The sequence below is a fragment of the Aquarana catesbeiana genome, linkage group LG04 (genome assembly GCF_042186555.1).
Source record: "Aquarana catesbeiana isolate 2022-GZ linkage group LG04, ASM4218655v1, whole genome shotgun sequence".
Lineage (NCBI taxonomy): Eukaryota > Metazoa > Chordata > Amphibia > Anura > Ranidae > Aquarana > Aquarana catesbeiana.
Window position 1 is genome coordinate 115,391,130 of NC_133327.1, and position 25,845 is coordinate 115,416,974.

Here is a 25,845-nt window from a genome sequence, read left to right on the forward strand (position 1 = left end):
TTCAGGTGGATTTTACCTTGTTTTTTTTCAGGACAAAATGGGCTTTCATTTGGCGGCAAATGGTAATGGATATCTTGTGATTTTTTTTATTTTCAAAGGAAACCTGGCCCAAAATAGTACAAAAAAATGTTTTTTTAAATTTAGCTGTATATTTCTTGGTACTACCATAACCTTCCACCAAAGAGCAACCCAAAATAAATTCTCCTGCTCCTGATGGTCACAGCTTATTTTTATCCTGTCAAAAAAAAAATACTGTCCCTGACCTTGACCTTTGTCCCTGACCATGACTCAAACACTAACCTTGGCACTGACCTAGATCAAACCTTGATCTAGGTATTTTTTTGTATATTTTTTTATTATTATAATTTTTTACACACAATTTTTTTTCCTCTGCAAGGAGAGGAAGAGAGATATGATGTATCTCTCTCCTCCATTCACAGAGAAAGAAGACGCAAGAACGGGCTTTGCTTCACAGTGACTGATCACTGTGATAGCCAATCAGAGGCTATCACAGCGATCAGGTGACCTGGAATCGGGAGTTCCGGTTCCTGATCCTGTCAAAAAAAAAAAAAAATACTGACCCTGACCTTGACCTTTTTCCCTGACCTTGACCCAAACACTAACCTTGGCACCGACCTAGAACAAACCTTGATCTAGGTTTTTTTTTTGTATTTTTTTTTTATTATTATCATCATTATTTTTTACACACATTTTTTTTTCTCTGCAAGGAGAGAAAGAGAGATATGATGTATCTCTCTCCTCCATTCACAGAGAAAGAAAACACAAGGGTGGGCTTCACTTCCAGTGACTGATCACTGTGATAGCCAATCAGAGGCTATCACAGCGATCAGGTTACCTGGAATCGGGAGTTCTGGGTCCTGATCCTTAGTACGAGGCCCGGGATTTATGGTTAGACCCCAGTCTCTGTTCTGGGAGTGTGCTGTGTGGTGCACTCCCAGCACAAAGGGAAATATGCGACCCCATGGAAAAAAGCCTAGTCTAGTGGGGCCACATATTTGCACTAGATTGGCGTGAAGGGGTTAAAATACATTAGCACTTCTAATATACACAGGGTAAGCATGCCAACTTTGTATAAGTAGACTCTTGATTCAGGCTTTTTTCCCTCTGTCTATAAAACCAAAAGAAAGTGCTGCAACCCCCAAATCCCATAAGGATAAGTAGGATGAGATCAAGACATCTGTGCCAGAACTCAAGTAATACTAAATGTCCAAAATCCAATAGCGAGAGTAAAAATCAGACACCAGGATGTTTTGGCATAACAAATTTATATCTTTATTTAATCCATCGAACCATAAAAAGGAATCAATTCCTAAAGATTGACGCGTTTCAGCCTCCTTCATAGACTTTAGTCATCTATGATTTTTTTTTAATATGCAGCATCCATTACAATAATACCTGGTGACACTGCTATTAACGTAAATGTTCAGGAACTTCCTGTTATGGGGTTATGATGTTCTTGCCTTGTCGTCCTGTTTCTAGGAAGAAAGAAAAGGGAGAATGAAAACCTAGCATATCACTGAAAGAAGAGAAATGAGTGGCAGGTTCAGCAGCTGGTAGACGTGCTTTAGTTTATTCTAAAGCCTTGTACACACAGTCAAATATATCTGTCGAAATGAGCCAGTATCGTAGAAACCGGCCAGCATTTGTCCATTGTGTACCGGTCCTTGTTTGACAGAAGCCAATCTCACAACCGCATGCTGAAAAACCAGCAGCTGACTGGCATCTGTTAAGCGCTCTCAGCCTATGGCAGCGAGCACTGACCGATGTGTTTTGGCGAGGGGAGCCCTCCTGTCAGAACACAATAGCTTAGCGGGGAGATCGCTGTACTAACAAAACATAGTTAGTACAGCAAGCTTTTCACAAGCTCTTTTGGGGGTTTTTTTGTTCATCTCACTGGGTTAAACACAAAGAAAAAAATGAATAGTGCGTAGCAGGCTTTAATTAGTGTAGATCAGATCAGTTTGGTAAAAAAGTGCAATGATTCTTCTGTGTACTGCCTATCAAGTCACAATTATGGGGAGAGTTGCACTATACAATATTCTTGTTCAATTTTCTTTAGATTTACCTTTAACTATGTAGTGCAAGGGCCCGCTTGACTGCACATTGAAAGTGTTTAGGTTTGACCTCATATTATGATTTTGGTAAATCTAAATAAAAATGTAATAAGAGAATTGTATAATGTATGGGCAGCCTTACTAAAACCGGTGCACATAGAATCTGGTACAGCTGTACATAAAAAACAATCAGCTTCTAGGTTTTATTGGCAAAGCTTAATTGAATAAGCTAAAGCTAGAAACTAATTGGTTACTATGCAGAGCTGCACCAGATTTTGTGAGTTCCAGTTTTAGCAAATCTACCCCAAAAGCCTCATACACACTAAATTTTTTTTTGTGCAACCCGCTGAGTTGAAAAACTGACAGCTTCAGTCAGAGCTGCTGTACTAACCATGCAAGTTAGTCCAGCGATCTCCCCCGCTGAGCTGTTGTGTTCTGACAGGGGGACGGCCCACCCAGAAGACTCCAATCAGCGCCTTCTGCCATTGGCTGAGAGCGCTGATCAGGAGTCGGTTGGCTACTGGTTTTACAGCATGCATGTCCGACAGAAGCTGACCAAACGGCTGGTTTCTGACGGACAGACAGACATACACATGGGCAGAATGTCGGCCATTTTTTTTTAACCGACAAATGTCTCCCGACGTTCTGCCCATGTGTACTGGACTTTAGTGTCAGATCATATTATTCAGGGGCTCATTTACAAAGAGACAGTATGACTCTACCAGGGCAGCAAAACTGCATAGGAGTGCTTTTCTTTTACCCGGAAATGGGCTTGTTACAAGAAACAATAAGGGGGAGATAAATACAACCATACTATGCATTTTATATAGGGGTAGATTTACTAAAACTAGAGAGTGCAAAATCTGCACAATCTGGTGCAGTCCTGAATAAAAACTTAATTGAACAAGCTGAAGCTAGAATGTGATTGACTACCATCTACAGCTGAACCAGATTCTGCACGCTCCAGTTTTTTAATAAATAAAACCCACAGTATAAAGTACTGTATTTATTGGCTTATGACATGCACTTTTTCCCCCTGAAAATAGGGGCCAAATCGTGTGTGCGTGTTGTACGCCGACATGCTGCCTCGGAGGGGAAGGAGGGGACAGAGCCGGGATCTCCTGTGTACTCGGCTCAGCTCGGCTCACAGTCACGCCCAGTCCCACCTCCTGGACTGCTCCTAGCATTTCACATGTCCCGTATTGCGAGTCGAGTGCCGAGCTGAGCCGCGTACACAGGAGATGAATGAGCAAAGTTACAGTGTCTCGCTAAGCATTAATTGCAATTGGTATAATAAATATGCATTGATTCCTCGAAAATGTATTAAATTGCAAAGCGTAAGCAGAGGCTTTGCTAGCCTAATTGTATATACAACATAAAAATTGCCCATAAATTCAAGATAGCACGAGGTGTAAAAATTTCTGCACTGGGCCTTATATTGCTGAGGATTTAGAAATTCACAGTCATCATTTATTTATGATACAGAATATTTCATCACACTGGCAATAGCAAGGATGCAGATGGGCACTGAGCAGGCTGCAATGATGGGAAATGGCAAGGCTGCAGATGGGCAATGGCAGGGCTGCAAATGGGCACTGATCAGGCTTCATTAATGGGCAATGGTGAGGCTGCAGATGGGCACTGATTAGGCTGTATTGATGGGCACTGACCCTTATTTTGCTTCAAAGTCCGTTATTTAAAATGTAAGTTTTTTACTTTAACATCCCTCTTAAAATTAGGGGTGCATGTTATACGCCTGTGCGTGTTATACGCCAATAAATACAGTAATTAATGACATTTCCTGTAAAAGGTGTAAAGGAATATCCACTGACTGTTATAAATATCCCCCATAGAAATGATGCATTCTACCAGGTCCAAGTGTTCTGGAACAAATATCCCATTTACTTATTTGCTTCTGAGCCATTGAATAAACATTGTATGGCCATTGTTACTACTACAATATATAACTAAAACCCCAAACAACCAAATTTTTTACCAAAGTTAAACACACAGCATAGGTACAATGTTGTTGCACACAGTTAAATATTGCTCAGTTTCATCCAGACATTCAGTTTTCTTTAGGCTTCTAATGTGGCTTGGCCACATTAGAAAAAACGTTAGGCTCTCATTCTGAAGGTCAAATACCTGGAAGACACATTGATCTGCACACAGATCAGTTAGACCATGGGATTAGAAGACCGGAGCAGTATCCATCTGTGAGATTCAATAGCTATTTACTTAAGGCTATCCTGCCAAGGAAAACAGCAATAAACTGAACAAAAGCCATGCCTATCATTGAAGTCACAGCACATCATTTATTTGTAATACCATTATCAGCTATAGGAGGTTAGGAGAACTCTAATGCCCTGTACACACGGTCGGATTTTCCGACGGAAAAAGTGCGATCGGATTGTGTTGTCGGAAATTCCGATCATGTGTGGGCTCCATCAGACTTTTTCCGTCGGAATTTCCGACACACAAAGTTTGAGAGCAGGATATAAAATTTTCCGACAACAAAATCCGATCGTTTAAATTCGGATCGTTTGTACACAAATCCGACGCACAAAGTGCCACCCATGCTCAGAATAAATTAAGAGATGAAAGCTATTGGCTACTGCCCCGTTTATAGTCCTGACTTTAGTGTTTTACGTCACCGCGTTCAGATCGATCAGATTATCCGACAACTTTGTGCGACCACGTGTATGCAAGACAAGTTTGAGCCAACATCCGTCTGAAAAAATCCGATGGATTTTGTTGTCAGAATGTTCGATCAATGTCCGACCGTGTGTACAGGGCATAACACACCTCAATTTTGCCAAGCACCCAAATGTGGAGGGAGAATTGGCATTATATTATCTAATGTCTTCTGAATTTAGTAAAGAATTCATTAAAAAAAATTCATAAAATTGACCAAAACCAAGTAAAGATTTGCTATGTAATTGAAAACATGGTAATTGTGCCTAAACGGCACCTTGAAAAACGTATCTTTTTTTACTTAAAGGAGAAGTCCAACCTGGGCTTTTTAAAGCGGGAGTCCGGCGACCAATCTTTTTTTTTTTTTTTTGGGAAGCCTGACAATAAGCTCCCAGGAGACAGTGCGGCGCTGGGGAAAGGCAATAAACACGCCTACTCCCATGGGAGGAGAGACAGGAAGTGCCACAATAAAGTACAATATAAAGGTAATTACAGCGATAAAAAAAAATTTCGTGCGGCATTTGGACATCTATGCAATTAACAGAAGGGGGTGAGAATAAGTTAAAAATTTGAGTGAAACCCCGCTTTAAGCTGGGCTTCTCCTGTGGGTCACAGGAGTGCAATTCGTGCACTCCTGTGACCCGTTTTCAGTGGAGAGTGTTCTGAAGTCCGCTCTCCGCTGACGTCACTGCCATCAGTCGAGGCAGGGCGTCATCCTGACTTCTCAAGTCTGGATCAGCCAGCTGCCTTGATTGATGGCAGTATTAGCATCTCAGCGAGCCGATGAGATGGCCTCTCCCCGCCCCTCCACAGCTCATCGCTCCAATGAGCGTAAAGAGAAGCAGACCAGGAGCGATGTTGACTGACAGTCAGCCAAATCAGAGAGCGCAGCATGCTTCGTACATGCGTAGTAAGGAACCGGCTGTGAAGCCTTCACTGACAGCTTCACTGACCGCCATCTCCCTAGAGGAGATGGCGGCGGCAGCGGCACCTAATAACAGATTGAAAAATCGGTTCAGGTGAAGACACCGCTGGATTCATGGATAGGTAAGTGTCCTAATAATAAAAGTCAGCAGCTACAGTATTTGTTGCTGCTGACTTTGAATTTTTACTGCAGGAGCCTGGAGCACCGCTTTAAGTCCTCCTCAAAACAGTGAGCTTCCTGGAACATAAAGCTGTTTAGGCACTCCTGAGCCTACAGCCTCAAAGCTATAAACCTGCAGTAAGATCATCTAAGACTGGGCACACATGGGCCAGAGACTGGGTGAAAACTAGGGATGAGCCGAACACCCCGGGTTCAGTTCGCACCAGAACCTGCGAACGGACCGAAAATTCACACGAACGTTAGAACCCCATTGACGTTTATGGGACTTGAACGTTCGAAATCAAAAGTGCTAATTTTAAAGGCTAATTTGCATGGTATTGTCCTAAAAAGGGTTTGGGGGCCCGGGTCCTGCCCCAGGGGACATGTATCAATGCAAAAAAAAAGGCCGTTTTTTCGGGAGCAGTGATTTTAATGATGCTTAAAGTAAAAAAAAAAAGAAAAAAAAAAAGTGAAATATTCCTTTAAATATCATACCTGGGGGATGTCTATAGTATGCCTGTAAAGTGGCGCGTGTTTCCCCTGCTTAGAACAGTCCCTGCACAAAATGACATTTTTAAAGGAAAAAAAGTCATTTAAAACTGCTTGCGGCTTTAATGTAATGTCGGGTCCTGGCAATATGGATGAAAATCAGTGAGACAAATGGCATGGGTACCCTCCAGTCCATTACCAGGCCCTTTGGGTCTTGTAAGGATATTAAGGGGAACCCCACACCCAAATTAAAAAAATGAAAGTGAAAGGCGTGGGGCCCCCAGGCCCTTTATACTCTGAACAGCAGTATACAGGCGGTGCAAACAAGGACTGTAGGTTTGTTGTTAAGTAGAATCTGTTTGTAATTTTGAACTGGTACATTTTTAAAGTGTAGCTCCAGCCAAAAAATCTGTTTTTAAGCTTTTTGGAAAACATAGGGAAGGGTTATCACCCCCATGACATTTGTTTTGCTGTCTGTGCTCCTCTTCAGAAGATTTCACCTCACTTTTTGTCCCAATGACAAATGTTTTTTGAAAATTTGGGGTTTTTAGTGAAACAAGGATTGGTGATAAAGCATCAGTGGAAAGGAGAAAAGTTTTTCCCATATTAACTCTTACAGGAGAGAATTTCCCTTCCTATGGGGTAGATTTCATCTCACTTCCTGTTGTCTCCTTCCGTTTGCAAGTAGGGGTCCTTTGTAAGTTGGATGTTTGAAAGTAGGGGCCTGCCCTATATACTCAGCAGAAATTTGGGCCTTAGGTGTTGTTGTGGCCTCAACACTGTAAGCCCTCACAGGGCCCTGCTGTGAAATATTAGATCAAGAATTGTAATTACATGCCCCTGTTGAACAGGGCCAGAAAAATTGGGCCTTTGGTGATGGTGGTGCTGGTGCCACAACACAGTAAGTCCTCACAGTTACTCTTAGTGGGCGCTGGAATGGGCCCTGCTGTGAAATATTAGATCAAGAATTGTAATTACATGCCCCTGTTGAACAGGGGCTGAAAAATTGGGCCTTTGGTGGTGGTGTTGGTGCTGGTGCCACAACACTGCAAGACCTCACAGTTAATCGTGGTGGGTGCAGAAACATGCCCTGCTGTGAAATATTCAATCAAGAATTGTAATTACATGCCCCTGTTGAACAGAGCCAGAAAAATTGGGCCTTTGGTGGTGGTGGTGCTGGTGGCACAACACTGTAAGTCCTCACAGTTAATCTTGGTGGGCGCAGAAACGGGCCCTGCTGTGAAATATTCGATCAAGAATTGTAATTACATGTCCCTGTTTAACAGGGAGTGAAAAATTGGGCCTTAGTCACTGGTGCTGGTGCCACAACACTGCAACCCCTCACAGATACTCTAGTTGGAACGCAGGAACGAGCCCTGCTGCAAAGTATTGCATCAAAAATTGTAATTACACGCCCCTGTTAAACAGGGACTGAAAAATTGGGCCTTAGGCACTGGTGCTGGTGCCACAACACTGCAACCCCTCACAGATACTCTAGTTGGAACGCAGGAACAAGCCCTGCTACAAAGTATTGCATCAAAAATTGTAATTACACGCCCCTGTTAAACATGTGCTGAAAAATTGGGCCTTAGACACTGGTGCTGGTGCCACAACACTGCAACCCCTCACAGATACTCTAGTTGGAACGCAGGAACGAGCCCTGCTGCAAAGTATTGCATCAAAAATTGTAATTACATGCCCTTGTTAAACAGGGGCTTAAAAATTGGGCCTTAGGCACTGGTGGCGGCGCCCAGAACCAAAAATGTTCTTACAAGCTATCAGCATGATCATTGAGGAGGAAGAGGATAATTACTCTGTTACGCATAACAGGATAGTCACTCAGCATCAGCATAGGCAGTCTGTGAAGGGATCTGACATTTCAAAAAAAAATATTCGGTTACATCAGCATCAGGTGCTTGGTAGCTGGTGGTGATCCAAGACTGATTCATTTTTATGAAGGTCAGTCGATCGACCGAGTCAGTGGACAGACGTACCCTGTGATCGGTTACAAAGCCTCCAGCAGCACTGAATGTGCGTTCCGAAAGAACGCTGGATGCAGGACAAGCCAGTAGCTCAATTTCATACTGTGCAAGCTCTGGCCAGTGATCCATCCTCAAGACCCAGTAACCCAGAGGATTTTCGGTGGGAAAGGTGTCCAAGTCAGATCTTGTCCATAGGTATTCCCGCACCATGTAAAACAGACACTGGCGATGGTTGCTGGAACCGATCATACCTTGGGGCTGCGGACTAAAAAATTGTCTGAACACATCGGTCAGACAGCCACCTTCTCCACAGCTCCTTCTTTGACTGACCAAAGCCTGAGCAGCACGTTGTACAGAAACAGGAGTTTGTAACCTCCCAGTCTCTCGGAACGCGTTGCACAGACCTTTCTGCAAGGCCTCCCGAAGATGTTTCATCCTCTGCTCCCTCTGCGACGGCAAGATAAGATCCGCAACCTTACCCTTGTAACGTGGATCAAGGAGGGTTGCCAGCCAGTATTGGTCCTTCTCCTTGATACCACGAATACGAGGATCCTTCCGCAGGCTTTGCAGAATCAGGGAGGCCATGCAGCGTAGGTTTGCTGAGGCATTCGGTCCAGAGTCCTCTGGGTCACTAAGGACGACATGGTCCGCAGCCACCTCCTCCCAGCCACGTACAAGTCCATGTGTTTCTTGGGACTGATCCCTTAAAAACTGCTGCTGATGCTGAGTGCCAGGCTCCACCTCCATACTGACACAATCCTCCTCCTCTTCCTCCTCCTCCTCGTCTTCTTCCTGTGTGATCGGCGGGCACACAGGAACACTGTCTGGATAAAGAGCTAAGGAAGTCCTCCTCTTCCTGCCTCTGTTCTGCCTCAAGTGCCCTGTCCATTATTCCACGCAGCGTGTGCTCCAACAGGTGGACAAGGGGGACAATGTCACTGATGCATGCACTGTCACTGCTCACCATCCTTGTGGCCATCTCAAATGGTGACAGGACAGTGCATGCATCCCTGATTATGGCCCACTGGCATGGGGAAAAAAAACAAGCTCCCCTGACCCTGTTCTGGTGCCATAGTCGCGCAGGTACTCATTGATGCCCCTCTGCTGCATGTGCAGCTGCTGCAGCATGGCCAACGTTGAGTTCCACCTGGTGGGCATGTCACAGATTAGGCGGTTCTTGGGCAGGTTGAACTCCTTTTGGAGGTCTGCCAGCCGAGCACTGGCATTATATGACCGGTGGAAATGCACACAGACTTTCCTGACCTGCCTCAGGACATCCTGTAAGGCCCGGGTACCTGCCAAAGAACCGCTGCACCACCAAGTTAAGGACGTGAGCCAAACAGGGCACATGGGTCAGTTTTCCCTGTCGGAGGGCAGAGAGGAGGTTGGTGCCATTGTCGCAAACCACCATTCCTGCCTTAAGTTGGTGTGGCGTCAACGACCTCTGAACCTGCCCCCGCAGAGCTGACAGAACCTCTGCCCCAGTGTGGCTCCTGTCCCCCAAGCACACCAGCTCAAGCGCCGCATGGCATCTTTTGGCCTGTGTACTTGCGTAGCCCCTTGAATGCCTACGGAGCACCGCTGGTTCTGAGGACAAAGCACAGAAAGAGCCCATGGAGGAAGAAGAAGAGGAGGGGGTGGAGGAGAGAGGGGTGTCACAATCATTAGTAGTGGCATTTTGGAGGCATGGTGGCGGAACAACCTCCAACACTACTGCACCTTGTCCTGCATCCTTCCCAGCTGCCAGCAGAGTGACCCAATGCGCCGTGAAACTTAGGTAATGTCCCTGTCCATGCCTGCATGTGGATGGCTGGGAGCGAACTTCTTTCGGCGGTGCAGCAGCTGGGGCAGGGAAATTTCTCTGGTACAATCTGACGTCGGTGTACCGAAAGCAGATTGCCCACAAGTACTTGGCTGTGACACACCTAATTCTACACCTTCATTCCTCTCAGTGCAGGTCTCAGAGAGGACTGAAGGTATAGTGGGGTTGGAGATCTCAGCTGATGAGGAGCAAGGAGAGGTCCTCTTTGTTCTTTGGTGTGGGTCTTTTAGATATGCTTGCCAATGAACTGCAGGGCAGGTCAACATATGTCTGGTCAAGCATGTGGTGCCCAAGCGGGAGATGTTTTGGCCACGCGAGATACGCTTGAGACATATGTTGCAAATAGATCGATCTGATGCACTCGTCTCAAAAAAGGCCCACACCAAAGAACTTTTGGAATAATGCGCAGAGACAGCAGCGCCCTACACATGCGGAGCTTTGCGGTGTGATGCGGTCAGTGTGCTGCCCTTAGGCTGGCCCCTGGAGGGCATCCTGCCTCGTTGGTGATGTGCCTCCTCCTCCTCCTCTCTCCTATCAGGCACCCACGTTGAGTCAGTGACCTCATCATCCCCTCCCTCCTCATCACTGGAGCAAACCTGGCAATATGCTGCAGCAGGGGGAGCATGACTGCCAGATTGCGGTCCTTCTTGGGCACCCCCTCTATCCATGCTCACATTACTGCCTTCATCTAGCTCAGCACCATCATCAGAGCCTTCTAAACGCTGGGCATCCTCCTGGAGCATGTACCCAACACTGTGGTCAAACAGTTCGAGGGACTCCTCAGGAGGACATGGTGGGGCTAGGGAAGGAGTCACTGATGCCATTGAGCCAAGGGAAGAGGCCGCGTTGGCAGCTGCTTTGCCAGACAAAGTACCCTGAGCATGGGTGAGGGAGGATGAAGAGGATGAGGACGGCTTGGTCATCCACTCGACCAAGTCTTCCGCATTTTGCGGCTCAACACGGCCAGCTGCCGGAAAAAAGGCCAAGCATGTCCCACGCCCACGTGCTGATGAGGATGCACCATCTCCACGACCAGCACCGTTGCCTCTAGACACAGAGCCTGCTTGCCCTCTTTTATTGGCTTGTGGCTGTCTGCCTCTCCTTGTTGGCCTTCCAGACATACTAATGATACTGCAGCCAGCAAAATCAACTGCCTGCCTACAGTATGAGAACACCACCAACCTTCTACAGGTAGCTTTAGCTGAACACTGTGCAGAGGTCGCACTACACTAACGTGTAAATAATTTAGCTGCCTGCGGTAGTGATAGGATCAGGAAAACACCACCAACCTTCTATAGGTAGCTTTAGCTGAACAGTGCAGAGGTCGTACTACACTAATGTGTAAATACTTTAGCTGCCTGCGGTAGTGATAGGATCAGGAAAACACCACCAACCTTCTACAGGTAGCTTTAGCTGAACACTGTGCAAAGGTCGCACTACACTAACTTGTAGCTTTAGCTGAACACTGTTCAGAGGACGTACTACACTAACTTGTAGCTTTAGCTGAACACTGTGAGGAGGTTGCACTACACTAACTTGTAGCTTTAGCTGAACACTATTCAGAGGATGCACTACACTAACTTGTAGCTTTAGCTGAACACTGTGCAGAGGTCACACTACACTAACTTGTAGTTTTAGCTGAACACTGTGAGGAGGTCACACTAAACTAACCTGTAGCTTTAGCTGAACACTGCGAGGAGGACGCACTGCACTAACTTGTAGCTTTAGATGAACACTGTTCAGAGGACGCACTACATTAACTTGTAGTTTTAGATGAACATTGTTCAGAGGACGCACTACACTAACTTGTAGCTTTAGCTGAACACTGTGCAGAGGTCGCACTACACTAACTTGTAGCTTTAGCTGAACACTGTGCAGAGGTCACACTAAAATAACTTGTAGCTTTAGCTGAACACTGTGCAGAGTTCATACTACACTAACCTGTAGTTTTAGCTGAACACTGTTCAGAGGATGCACTACACTAACTTGCAGCTTTAGCTGAACACTGTGAGGAGGACGCACTACACTAACTTGTAGCTTTAGCTGAACACTGTGAGGAGGACCCACTACACTAACTTGTAGCTTTAGATGAACACTGTTCAGAGGACGCACTACACTAACTTATAGCTTTAGCTGAACACTGTGAGGAGGACACACTACACTAAGTTGTAGCTTTAGCTGAACACTGTGAGGAGGACGCACTACACTAACTTGTAGCTTTAGATGAACACTGTTCAGAGGACGCACTACACTAACTTGTAGCTTTAGCTGAACACTGTGCAGAGGTCGCACTACACTAACATGTAGTTTTAGCTGAACACTGTTCAGAGCATGCACTACACTAACTTGTAGCTTTAGCTGAACACTGTGCAGAGGTCACACTAAAATAACTTGTAGCTTTAGCTGAACACTGTGCAGAGGTCGCACTAAAATAACTTGTAGCTTTAGCTGAACACTGTGCAGAGGTCGCACTACACTAACTTGTAGTTTTAGCTGAACACTGTGAGGAGGACGCACTACACTAACTTGTAGTTTTAGATGAACACTGTTCAGAGGATGCACTACACTAACTTGCAGCTTTAGCTGAACACTGTGAGGAGGACGCACTACACTAACTTGTAGCTTTAGCTGAACACTGTGCAGAGGTCACGCTAAACTAACCTTTAGCTTTAGCTGAACACTGTGAGGAGGACGCACTACACTAACTTGTAGCTTTAGCTGAACACTGTGAGGAGGAAGCACTACACTAACTTGTAGCTTTAGATGAACACTGTTCAGAGGACGCACTACACTAACTTGTAACTTTAGCTGAACACTGTGCAGAGGTCACACTACACTAACTTGTAGTTTTAGCTGAACACTGTTCAGAGCACGCACTACACTAACTTGTAGCTTTAGCTGAACACTGTGCAGCGGTCGCACTAAAATAACTTGTAGCTCTAGCTGAACACTGTGCAGAGGTCGCACTAAAATAACTTGTAGCTTTAGCTGAACACTGTGCAGAGGTCGCACTACACTAACTTGTAGTTTTAGCTGAACACTGTGAGGAGGACGCACTACACTAACTTGTAGCTTTAGCTGAACACTATGAGGAGGACGCACTACACTAACTTGTAGCTTTAGCTGAACACTGTGCAGAGGTCACACTAAACTAACCTGTAGCTTTAGCTGAACACTGTGAGGAGGACGCACTACACTAACTTGTAGCTTTAGCTGAACACTGTGCAGAGGTCACACTAAACTAAATTATAGCTTTAGCTGAACACTTTGAGGAGGATGCACTACACTAACTGTAAATAGTCTAGCTGCCTGACTGTGGTACTAATAGGATCAAAAGAACACCAGCAATTTTCTTCAGGTAGCTGTAAATACTGTAACAAGACAAGCCTGCCTGTCAGTAGGAAGATAACAGGAACGGATCTAGCTAAACTGAATACAGTGTATATATATATATATATATATATATATATATAAAACACCTGGGATGCATATATATACACAATACACTGTAAGTGCAGCTAACTGGCTGACTGTCCTGCCTAATCTATCTAACTCAAATGAAATGACACTGTCTCTCTCTCTCTCTATCTCTCAGCACGCAGTGCAGGCGGCCTTATATAGTATGGGGCTTGTTCTAAACCCCCTGAGCCATAATTGGCCAAAGCCACCCTGGCTTTGGCCAATTACAGCTCTCTCTACTGACGGCGCTGTGATTGGCCAAGCATGCGGGTCATAGTGCATGCTTGACCAATCATCAGCCAGCAAGGCACTACGATGCCGCAGTGAATTATGGGCCGTGATGCGCCACACGAATTTGGCGCAAACGGCCCATATCGTTCGCAATTCGACAAACGGTCGAACAGACGATGCTCGAGTCGAACATGGGTTCGACTCGAACACGAAGCTCATCCCTAGTGAAAACAGTCGGCTCAGCAAGAACTGGCCCACCTTCTGGCCCTGTGTACAGCTGAGCTCCATGTCCGACAGAAACCACTCTTATGACTGGCTTCTGTCGAACAGGCATGTTGGAAAACCAGCATTCAATCATCAGCATCAGTGTCTTCTGGCGGGGAGGGCAGTCACACCCACATCAGCTCTAAGACCGAGAACTGAGTGATCATATGACCGCTGATTTCCCAGTTCTCAGTCTTCTCTGAGCAGAGAACAGTGACTGTCAGCCATTGCTCTCCACTCTGCTCCCACAGTGCTCACTAGAGCACTGGGCTGCAGAGGGGACAGGAGTGGCTGGCTTCTCTTCTCTGCTGCAAGCTGAAGGGCAAAGCCAGCAGTCAATTTAGGCAGCAAGGTGGATCCCAAAAATGTTGTTTTCTTTCCAGTGTTTGAAGCAACTCATCAGCTGATAGTGGGCAATAGGTCACAGGAGAGCAAAAGTAAGTATACTCTTGTGACCTACAAAAAAAGCTTTGGCCGTGCTTCTCTTTTAAGACAGACCAGATCAATATGAATTCTGATTGGTTGTTATGGGTTACTGCTCTTAATTTCAACTCGTTATTGAAAAATGATCAAATCTACCTATATCCACCTCTCTTTGCTGCCCACTGCAAAAGAAAGCCTTTGCAGAACATACCTGTGTCTTCCTACACATAAGGATTTTTATTAGTAGCTTTTGTAGCCTCTGGGAACAATTTATTTAACTACAATTGCATGGTTACTACTATTATTATGCTATGGTAATAGCAAGCACAGCATCATTAATAATGTTTTTGGCATAAGCGTAGGTTATATAACATTAACCCACATGCAGATCCCCTTCTAATGGTTTGCAATAGGTTGTTCTTCTGCATAACCAACAACAGGTTAAACTGACACCATGCCATCGATCCTGACCCCGGGAAGGCCGGTTCAGCTAATTACAGACTTTGTCACTGTCATCAGAATTGAAATCAATGGCTTATTCACAAACAGTCAGCGTCCTGCTCACTGGGACAGTTCTGCATGCAGTGTGTTTTCTCAGAAAAGATTGGATTCAGAGCTGCTGTTAGATGCAGCCTACCACAGTGTACATGTATACAATAAATGGATGTATACATTAAATAGGATCTACCAGGGGTGTGCAGACAATTCTTCAGGGGCGGGTGTTTAAAAGAAAAAAAAAAAGGTGTTCCGATGTCTCTACAATAATGTATTTGTCATATCTCTGTACACGACAAGTTATTTCAGAACAGGAATATAAGCCAGTCGGGAACAAGCGCTTTGTATGGGAGACTGTAGAGATATTGTTTGCTACAGGGCTACAGTAGCTTTTCATCATAATAACAGTTTCCTAGTTAAAACCTCTCTTTTCCCATGAGTCATTTTTTCCAAAGGGTTTGCAAAGAACATTCTACATGTGTATGGTGTCTTGCTCACCTATGGTGCTGGCACTGCACTGTAGCTTTATTAATAGTCCACCCAGGCACAGGGGTAACTATGTGTCATGGGGCTCCTAAAATGTGAGGGCTGTACCTAAAGTAATGGAAGGTGTTTACTTACTATTTAAAATCAGTGTAAGCGAGAGGGCTGTACCTAAAGTAACGCAAAAGTGTAGCTGCCTTTCTTTTATTAAGTTGGCTTCAAATATTACATGTTGATAAAGTAGCTCTCCCTCTATAGCAGGGGTCTCAAACTGGCGGCCTTCCAGCTGTTGCAGAAATACAAGTCCCATCATGCCTCTGCCTGTGGGAGTCATGCTTGCAACCGTCAGCCTTGCAATGGCTCATGGGACTTGTAGTTCAGCAACAGCTGGAGGGCCGCCAGTTTGAGACCCCTGCTCTATAGTAACTCATCCTCTTTTTTTTTTTTTATTGAAGGTACCACCATTGAGTTCTTGACAATGGAAGGATACAGGTTGTGTGACACTGATGGTCTCCCACTTCATGGTTTGTCTTCAGTGCTGGTTTCCCCTTCTTTAAACTTTTTCATCCATCTGTGCCCATTGCTCTTGTCAATGTGTCATCTCTGAAAACATTCTGTAGCATTCTGTGGATGTCAGATATCCTGCATCACTTCTGTCAAGAACTCAATGACAGCAAATTGCTTCTGTTTAGAATCCGATTGTTAGGGCATCTCCTGTGCACAGCCCTCTTTATATCACTTCACAGATTTTCAATTGGATTAAGGTCTAGTTTTTGACTGGGCCATTCCAAAACGTTAATCTTCTTCTGGTAAACTATTCTTTTGTTGATTTGAAGGTATCCTTTGGGTCATTGTCATACTGAAAGATGAAATTCATCTTCATCTTCAGCTTTTTAGCAGAGTATCGAAGGTTTTGTGCCAACATTTACTCATATTTGGAACCGTCCATGAGTCCCTCCACGTTGACTAAAACCCCATGTCATACTGAAGAAAAATAGCACCAAAGCATAATGCTGCCACCAGCATGCTTCACTGTGGATATGGTGTTTTTTTCGGTGATGCAAAGTGTTGGTTTGTTCAAAACATACTTTTTGGAATTATGTCCAGATAGTTCAACCATGGTCTCACCGGGCCATAACACATTTTCCCACATGCTTTTGACAGACTTGATGTAGGTTTTTGAAAAAAGTACCAGGCTTGAATGTTTTTCTAAAGACTTCCGTCTTGCAAGTCTATCCCATAGCCCAGACATCTGAAAAATATGTACTACGTTGTCACGTGTAGTACGCAACCAGTGCTTGCCAGAAATTTTGGCGGCTCCTTAAATTTTGCAACCCCGGACCAGTTTTTTTTATCAGTTTTGGAGGAAAGTCCAGTGCTAGCTAATGTCACCATTGTGCCATAATTTCTCCACTTGTTGATGACCGTCTTCACTGTGTCCCATGGTATATCTAATGCCTTGGAAAATGCTTGTACCTTCTCCTTACTAATATCTTCCAACAATGAGATCAATTTGATGATTTTTAAGCTCTTTGTGGACCATGGCTTTTGTTGTAAAAGGCAACTGTCAGAAAAATTCTACTAAAACAGTCAAACTTTGTATGGGCCTAATCAGACTCTCTTTCATTAATGGCATGTGTGTACTGACTACTATTAAAATCAGTGCGAATGTGATTGGTTATTTCTGAGCACAGCCACATCCCTGTATATAAAAGGGCGTGTACACCTTTGCAACCACATAATTTTTTTTTCAACACTAAACAAAAATTTCAGTTTGTTTTTAATTGAATTGCATAGATTATAAGTCACATTAAAGTTGGAAAATTTTCAAAAGTGATTTATCTTTGTCTGTTTTTTTTGTACAATTCAAAAACCTGGCATTTTTACAAAGGTGTGTAGTTGTCATCTGTCCACTGTACATAAAGCAATTTACTTCACCTGTGTTTCCAAAAGAAAAAAAAAGCCTGCTGTCTGCCAACACTTGGCTGGACTCGACGTTCCACTCCCGCTGACTGACAGGTCTAACAGATGACAAGTGATATAAACAAAGGGAAGGGTTTTTTCCAGGTGATACATTGTTGACTGTATATGGTCATTGATATCACCCAAAAGATTCCTGCCCTTTGTTTACACCAACTGTCATCAACTGTCCTGTCATTCAGTGGAAGTGAAGGGATGGGACAAAACTTGTGTTGGCAGTCAGCAGGTTTATGTTTTGGTGGGTTGACAGGCATCAAACATCATGATTGACATTGATCCGCATTGCTGGAATGCTTGATTGACGATGTATGTATATCATGGGACTTTTTTCTTTTCTTTTATTTAAAGGAACTGTCAAAAACTGGCTGTGTGTTTATTTACACTTGAATAACTCTGAATGTGAATGTGAGAGATGAATGTGAGAGATGACATCACTGAGGGAGCTAGAGAGGAGGTGGAATCCTTATGGGTAGAGCTCCAAAGGGATGAAGCTAAGGGGAAAATAATACTGGGAGTATGCTATAGGCCCCCTAACCTGAGGGAGGAAGTTGAGACGGATCTCCTATCACAAATTGGATTAGCAGCAAGGATGGGAAGTGTTATCATAATGGGGGATTTTAATTATCCAGACATAGACTGGGCGGAGGGAACTACGCATTCATTTAAGGCTCGCCAGTTCCTTAAGGCCTTGCAGGACAATTTTATGGGTCAGATGATAGACGCACCAACTAGAAATAAAACATTACTGGATCTACTGATTACCAACAATACAGACCTGATCACGGATGTGGAAATACGGGGCAATTTAGGTAACAGCGATCACAGGTCAATTAGTTTCAGTATAAATCACACAAATAGGAAACATAAAGGGAATACAAAGACACTGAATTTCAAAAGAGCCAACTTCCCTAAACTACAAACTTTGCTAAAAGGCATAAATTGGATAAAATATTAGGAACAAAGAATACGGAGGAGAGATGGGTTTGCTTTAAGAGCATATTAAATAAGGGCATTAGCCAATGTATCCCATTGGGTAATAAATTTAAAAGAGCGAACAAAAATCCTGGACGGCTTAACTCCAATGTAAAAATGCATATAAAAGCAAAGGAGAAGGCCTTCAAAAAATTCAAGGTTGAGGGATCATCCTCAGCATTCAGACTTTATAAAGAATGCAACAAGAAATGTAAGGGTGCAATTAGGACGGCTAAGATAGAACATGAAAGACACATAGCAGAGGAGAGCAAAAAAAACCCAAGAAATTCTTTAAGTATGTAAACAGTAAAAAAGGGAGGACAGACCATACTGGCCCCATAAAGAATGAGGAAGGACATCTGGTTACAAAGGATGGGGCGATGGCGAAGGTATTGAATTTATTCTTCTCCTCAGTCTTCACGAGTGAATCGGGGGGCTTCAGTAACCAAAACTGCAGTGTTTATCCTCATGACACAACACAGGAAGCACCTCCATGGTTAACAGAGGACAGAATTAAAATTAGACTTGAGAAACTTAACATTAATAAATCACCGGGACCAGATGGCTTGCATCCGAGGGTACTTAGGGAACTCAGTCAAGTGATTGCCAGACCATTGTTCCTAATTTTTACAGATAGTCTACTGACTGGAATGGTACCAGCTGATTGGAGAAAAGCCAATGTTGCACCAATATTTAAAAAGGGCCCAAAATACATCCCTGGGAATTACAGACCAGTTAGCCTAACATCAATAGTATGTAAAATCTTGGAGGGGATGATAAGGGACTATATACAAGATTTTAGTAATAAGAACGGTATCATTAGCAGTAATCAGCATGGATTCATGAAGAATCGTTCTTGCCAAACCAATCTATTAACCTTCTACGAGGAGGTGAGCTGCCAACTAGATAAAGGAAGGCCCATTGACGTGATGTATCTGGATTTTGCAAAAGCATTTGACACAGTTCCCCATAAACATTTACTGTACAAAATAAGGTCCGTTGGCATGGACCATAGGGTGAGTACATGGATTGAAAACTGGCTACAAGGGCGAGTTCAGAGGGTGGTGATAAATGGGGAGTACTCAGAATGGTCAGGGGTTGGTAGTGGGGTTCCCCAGGGTTCTGTGCTGGGACCAATCCTATTTAATTTGTTCATAAACGACCTAGAGGATGGGATAAACAGTTCAATCTCTGCATTTGCAGACAATACTAAGCTAAGCAGGGCAATAACTTCTCCGCAGGATGTGCAAACCTTGCAAAAAGACCTGAATAAATTAATGGGGTGGGCGACTACATGGCAAATGAGGTTCAATGTAGAAAAATGTAAAATAATGCATTTGGGTGGCAAAAATATGAATGCAATCTATACACGGGGGGAGAACCTCTGGGGGAATCTAGGATGGAAAAGGACCTGGGGGTCCTAGTAGATGATAGGCTCAGCAATGGCATGCAATGCCAAGCTGCTGCTAACAAAGCAAACAGAATATTGGCATGCATTAAAAGGGGATCAACTCCAGAGATAAAACGATAATTCTCCCACTCTACAAGGCTCTGGTCCGGCCGCACCTGGAGTATGCTGTCCAGTTCTGAGCACCAGTCCTCAGGAAGGATGTACTGGAAATGGAACCAGTACAAAGAAGGGCAACAAAGCTAATAAGGGGTCTGGAGGATCTTAGTTATGAGGAAAGGTTGCAAGCACTGAACTTATTCTCTCTCTGGAGAAGAGACGCTTGAGACGGGATATGATTTCAATTTACAAATACTGTACTGGTGACCCCACAATAGGGATAAAACTTTTTCGCAGAAGAGAGTTTAATAAGACCCGTGGCCACTCATTACAAATAGAAGAAAAGAGATTTCACCTTAAACTATGTAGAGGGTTCTTTACTGTAAGAGCGGCAAGGATGTGGAATTCCCTTCCACAGGCGGTGGTCTCAGTAGGGAGCATTGATAGCTTCAAGAAACTATTAGATAATCACCTGAATGACCGCAACATACAGGGATATACAATGTAATACTGACACATAATCACACACATAGGTTGGACTTGATGGACTTGTGTCTTTTTTCAACCTCACCTACTATGTAACTGTATATCCTTTATTCATGCACATAGGGGGGCTGGTATGTGTATGCTGGAATGGGGCTTACCGATGCTAATAACCCCCCTGTGTGCAGATCCCAACTACCACCAGGCCAGGGCTGTTGGGAAAAGGCCTTTGTCCTTATCAACATGAGGAAAAGGTGAATTTCCATGTTGAAGGCATGCAACCTAAAATGGTTCAGCGGGGGGGGGGGGGATGTACACTTGCACTCCTCTTCCTTTCCTAGCTACTAGGCTGCATGCTCAGGTAAGGTTATGGTGTGGATCTTTTGAGGGGGGGGCTTTAAGCTTTTCTTTCCTTGGTTTTTGCATGGGGTCTCCCTTAAAATTCATACCAGATAAGAAGAGCTTGGTATGAAATAAGGAGGGGCCTCCACGCCTTTTTTTAAACTATCCCAGACTCCTTTGCTGAGGATTCCAGGCCATGTAAGTAAGTGTGGATGGTGAGGTCACTGGTTGTTAAGGGCTCAGCAGTGCCTGCAACCGCCAGCGTCTTTAACAGCCATTGACAATAGGAAACTGTAATGTATAATCATGGTTCTACTACAGTCATAATATATGCCATTCACTATGCTCTGAACAGGTAAAAGTTCAAGTGTTTATCTGAAGGCCAAACAGTCAAAGTTCAGATGGCCAAACTCATCACTAATCTGGAGGTCAAGAGAGAGTACTTTCCCCGCACCAATCTGATTCCACTCTGTATAGCCTTCACCATCAATGGTTGCTTTAAAGCAGTATTAAACCCAAAACCAAAATGTAAGATAAAGGCAGCCCACCAATCCTTAAATGTGGTGACTGCATTCGTTTTCTATCTTTAAGCTTTCTACACTCTGTTTTCACCTTGTGATCTGGCCAGTAACACACCTCCTGAAGGAGCTACATAGACACCTTTGGACAGTAGCGTTGTCAGTCTAGACAGGAGGGCAGTGTTAGATGTACTAGCAAATTTAGATACATAAAGCGCACACCCCTAAAGAGCCGCTGGAAATGTTGGTCCTATTTTCCCCTCAGAGCGCACACAGCCAGGTGCACAGCATTTCCTGCATTCTTCCACTGGATCCAAAGAACAGACTTTGCCTTTCTTTTTGAGTTTTTATTGGGAACGATATACTCGGATAGGGAGGGGGAGAATTGGATACTCAGAAAATTGTAGAACTGGATAACTTAAGGACTCTTCAAATTCTGGCTGCACTTTAGAAACTACTGCCTGCACTGCACAAATGCTGAATTTCCCATAGGATCTCTATTCTGATGGTGACCTGTACTCTTTCCATAGTGTAAAAGCTACACACAATCCACCAGGCTCTTCCTAGTGAGGGAGATGTAGACTCACACCACCATAGGACAGCTGGATTCTTTTTTGCCAACTTCCTCCTGGTTCTCTCCAGTGATTTTATCAAGATCCCACTTGATCGATGGCTCTCAGCTAGCAAATAGGCCACCCAGCTAAGCCTAGTTGGGACCTTGGTGTCTTCCTCACATATCCTTCCAGAGAGATGCCCCAGGGGCAGAACACCTGCACAGGGGTCTCCTCAAGCAGAACTGGACCAAGGGAACTCTCCTGCTCTGTCCCAGGCCCCCATATATTTATGGGGCCACCACCTTCTGAGCATCCCCCTACCCCCCATGAGTTGTCTGGGGACCCATAAATATTCAGGCTGCCTACTCTGTCCTTCCTCCCACTATAATTCTAGGGTCCCCTAGAATACAGGGGAAAGTAATCAGAGCAGCAGCCTGTGAGGCACTGAGCAGACTTAAGCAATCAACCCCTGCTCCACTGATTACTACATTTACCTAGCAGTCTACTCTACACTAGGAGCGTGCTACATACACAAAACAAATTGAAGGCAGACTTCATCTAATATTATTTAAGCAGTTACAGCATCGGTTTTGTACCTTTTGGGATAAAGGTTTGACATGAATAAAAGCTAATTGTCGTAGCGCCCTTGTTAGTGTTAAATGGTTTGTCTCAACCTTCCAACTGCTACAATTGCAGAATAGCTTGTTCTGCTGAAAAACAACAAACCTACTGCCTAAAAAAGAAAGCTAACTTACTTGTAAAGCACATTCATTGCAAATTTATGGGATGATAAAACATTCTCTGACAACTCAACATTATTTAACTGTACTGACTGTAACCATCTGTTCTGATATGCTTCTGTTTAAATACAGAATTGAAAAAAAAAATCTACGATATTTGCCAACATTTGTTCTTTAACAGAAAAAAATTGGTTATTCTAACATTTGCCCTAAGAAGGAACATAATAGATTTGCAATACATTGCTCAGTTTTATCCCACCAGGCTGAAATAACAAATCATTACACTGTATAATGCAGATGCAGTTATTATCTATGGAGATCCACCATTATCCCCCCCACCACCACCACCACCACCACCACCATCAGTTCTACCAGTGCAGTACATACAGTACTTGTAGCATTGAGAAAAGGGGACTAGATATCACTGTAGATAGAGAAAAAAGGGGTACACTGGTGACTGTACTGGTGACACTGACAGGTATCAACAGGTACCTAGAGCTTTGGCACTCTTAGTGACCTGGAGAGGATGCAACATACCACAGCTTGGTGCTACCTATCTGCCCCACATGTGGGGTAAGTAGATTTCCTCCCCCTGGTTGTGAACTTGAACTTACAGTGTTTCAGTGTTTACAGTGTTACAGTGTTTACAGTGTTTCCAGGAACATTTATTCTTTTTTCAAAATTCAGTTTAATTACAAAAATTCCTTTCCTTTCCTTTCCTCTAAGAAAATGGGTAAGTACACAGTTTAAATACATAAAAGAAAATAGCTTTTTTACCTGACCAATGATTTGAAATGATGTTCAGCCATTCTCGCGATTTACACAGCCCAGCCAAACAGTACAGAAAGACTGATTTACTGTAGTAAATTAATACAACATGATATACCCTCGTGGATCCACTAGATGGAACCAAAGTCATTACAGTGAAACCTTGGATTACGAGCATAATCCGTTCCAGGAGAATGCTTGTAATCCAAAGCACTCGCATATCAAAGCAAGTTTCCCCATAGAAGTCAATGGAAACGAAGATAATTTGTTCCGCATTGACTTCTATTGCATGCAATAACGCATGTGGCCAGCGGTGAGGGGGGCACCAGAGAGCCTCAGAAATACTCAGGGACAGCTTGGCTGAATTCGGAAAGGCACGGAAACACTTGGGAACAGAGTATTTCCGAGTGTTTCCCAGTATTTCCGAGTGCTTCAGAGTATTTCCGAACGGCTTTGAACGGCTCCGAACCGTTCCGAGTGTCAAAGGAGCAACCGCACTTCTGGCTAAATGCGGTACTGCACACCCCATTCGCTTGAATTCTGCTCGTTTTGCGTGACAACACTCGCAAACCGAGTCAGGATTTTTTTTTTAAAGTTGCTCGTCTTTCAAAACGCTTGTTAACCGTGTTACTCGTTAACCAAGGTTCCACTGTATACTGTTTACTAGTTTGTCAAAGTTATTTATATATGTTAGAAATCTACCTTCTGAGATGCACGTCTCCATTCATTTCTCTTCCTCCAACCTCTGACATTTCTTTTTACCCACATCATTAAATTAAGTGATGGCCAAACTCCACCTCCATCCACAAGTAAAGTTTACTTTAAAAAAAAATGCACATTTTTTTGCAGGTAAAAAAATGTGCATTTATTTATTTATTGGAGCCTGTAAAGCATTGCACCAGTGATCAGAAGATCGCTGGTGCCATGCAGGTCTCCTGTAGACCTTTCAGTGTATTTGAGTGCTACTTGAGTGTTTTCTTTCACAATTTTATTTATATACATACTGTCACCGGTACAGTACAGCATCATCATATGACTGATGTGGCGGTGATCAGGGATACTCACTGGTGACAGTATGTAAAAACAAAAAGTTTTAAATAATATTTTCATTCATTTTTTAACCGCTTCCGGACCAGCCGCCGCAGATTGGCTCCCCTGTGCGAGCGCATCGGCAGCGTGTCCCCGGAGCCGATGCTCATGCCCGGCAGGCGCGATCACCGCCGGGCACCCGCGATCGCTCGTGTAAACACACAAATCCCGGTTTTCTCAGGGGAGTACAGACAGATCGTGTGCTCCTACTAAGTAGGAACACCGATCGGTCTCCTCCCCTAGTCAGTCCCATCCCCCCCACAGTTAAAACACATTTAGGGAACACAGTTAACCCCTTGATCACCCCCTAGTGTCAACCCCTTCCCTGCCAATGACATTTATACAGTAATCAATGGCTATTCAATGGCTGTATAAATGCCAATGGTCCCAAAAAAGTGTCAAAAGCGTCTGATCTGTCCGCCGCAATGTCGCAGTCATGATAAAAATCGCTGATCACCGCCATTAGTAGTAAAAAAATATATAATAATAATAAAAATGCCATAAATTTATCCCTTATTTTGTAGACGCTATAATTGGCACAAACCAATCAATATACGCTTATTGCGATTTTCTTTACAAAAAATATGTAGAAGAATACATATCGACCTAAACTGAGGAAAAAATTTGTTTTTGTTTTTTTTCATTTTGGGATATTTATTATAGCAAAAAATACAAAATATTGGGTTTTTTTTTCAAAATTGACGATTTTTTTTTTTTGTTTATAGCAGAAAAAATAAAAACCACAGAGCTGATCAAATACCACCAAAAGAAAGCTCTATTTGTAGGAAAAAAGGACAATTTTGTTTGGGTACAACTCTAGGTATTAATCAGAAATATATATAATAGTGTTCCGCGCTTAGGACGGGCTTATAACCGAACTGCAGCCCCCCTAAAAGAGAAAGCACCAATGGTGCAATCCAATAATTGTGTAGTCTAAAGAAATAGGGGATTGGCGCTGTTCACTAATAGAGAATGATAATGAATAAATCAATAAACTATATAAACTGCTAACAAAAGGAAAACATAACCCCTCAATGTTGGGTGGATAAAAAGTGTAACAGAATACAAATAATTATTGAAAATTGTGCTAAGAATGGTCAAAGGATGTGCAGAATACCTAAGTTGCAAAAATTGTTATCACAAAATAAAGTTGGTAAAATAAAACACCAAGCATTAATAAAGGTGAATGATCAATCAGGTGTATAAAAAAAAAAAAAAAAAAAAAAAAAATTTTGTATGTGTGCAATGAAAGATATGGGTGGGTATACCTAAAAAAGAGGGCAAAACACTGTGTTGCCCACTAAAAATAAATATGTATACTGGTAAAGCTGAATCGTGTTGGAAAATTTATATGTGAAAAAATGTGAAAAAATGTAAGAATATATATAAAA

General features: G+C 43.5%; 1 long non-coding RNA gene across 1 annotated transcript in view; it reads right to left on the bottom strand.

Annotated features, from left to right (window-relative positions):
* Positions 1-271: 271 nt before the first annotated feature.
* LOC141141403 (uncharacterized) overlaps positions 272-25,845 on the bottom strand; it is a 52,199-nt gene continuing 26,625 nt past the window's right edge. The window contains exon 3 of the long non-coding RNA XR_012244062.1: positions 272-1,496. This is a non-coding gene — a long non-coding RNA (uncharacterized lncRNA). The remainder of the gene's footprint in view (positions 1,497-25,845) is intronic.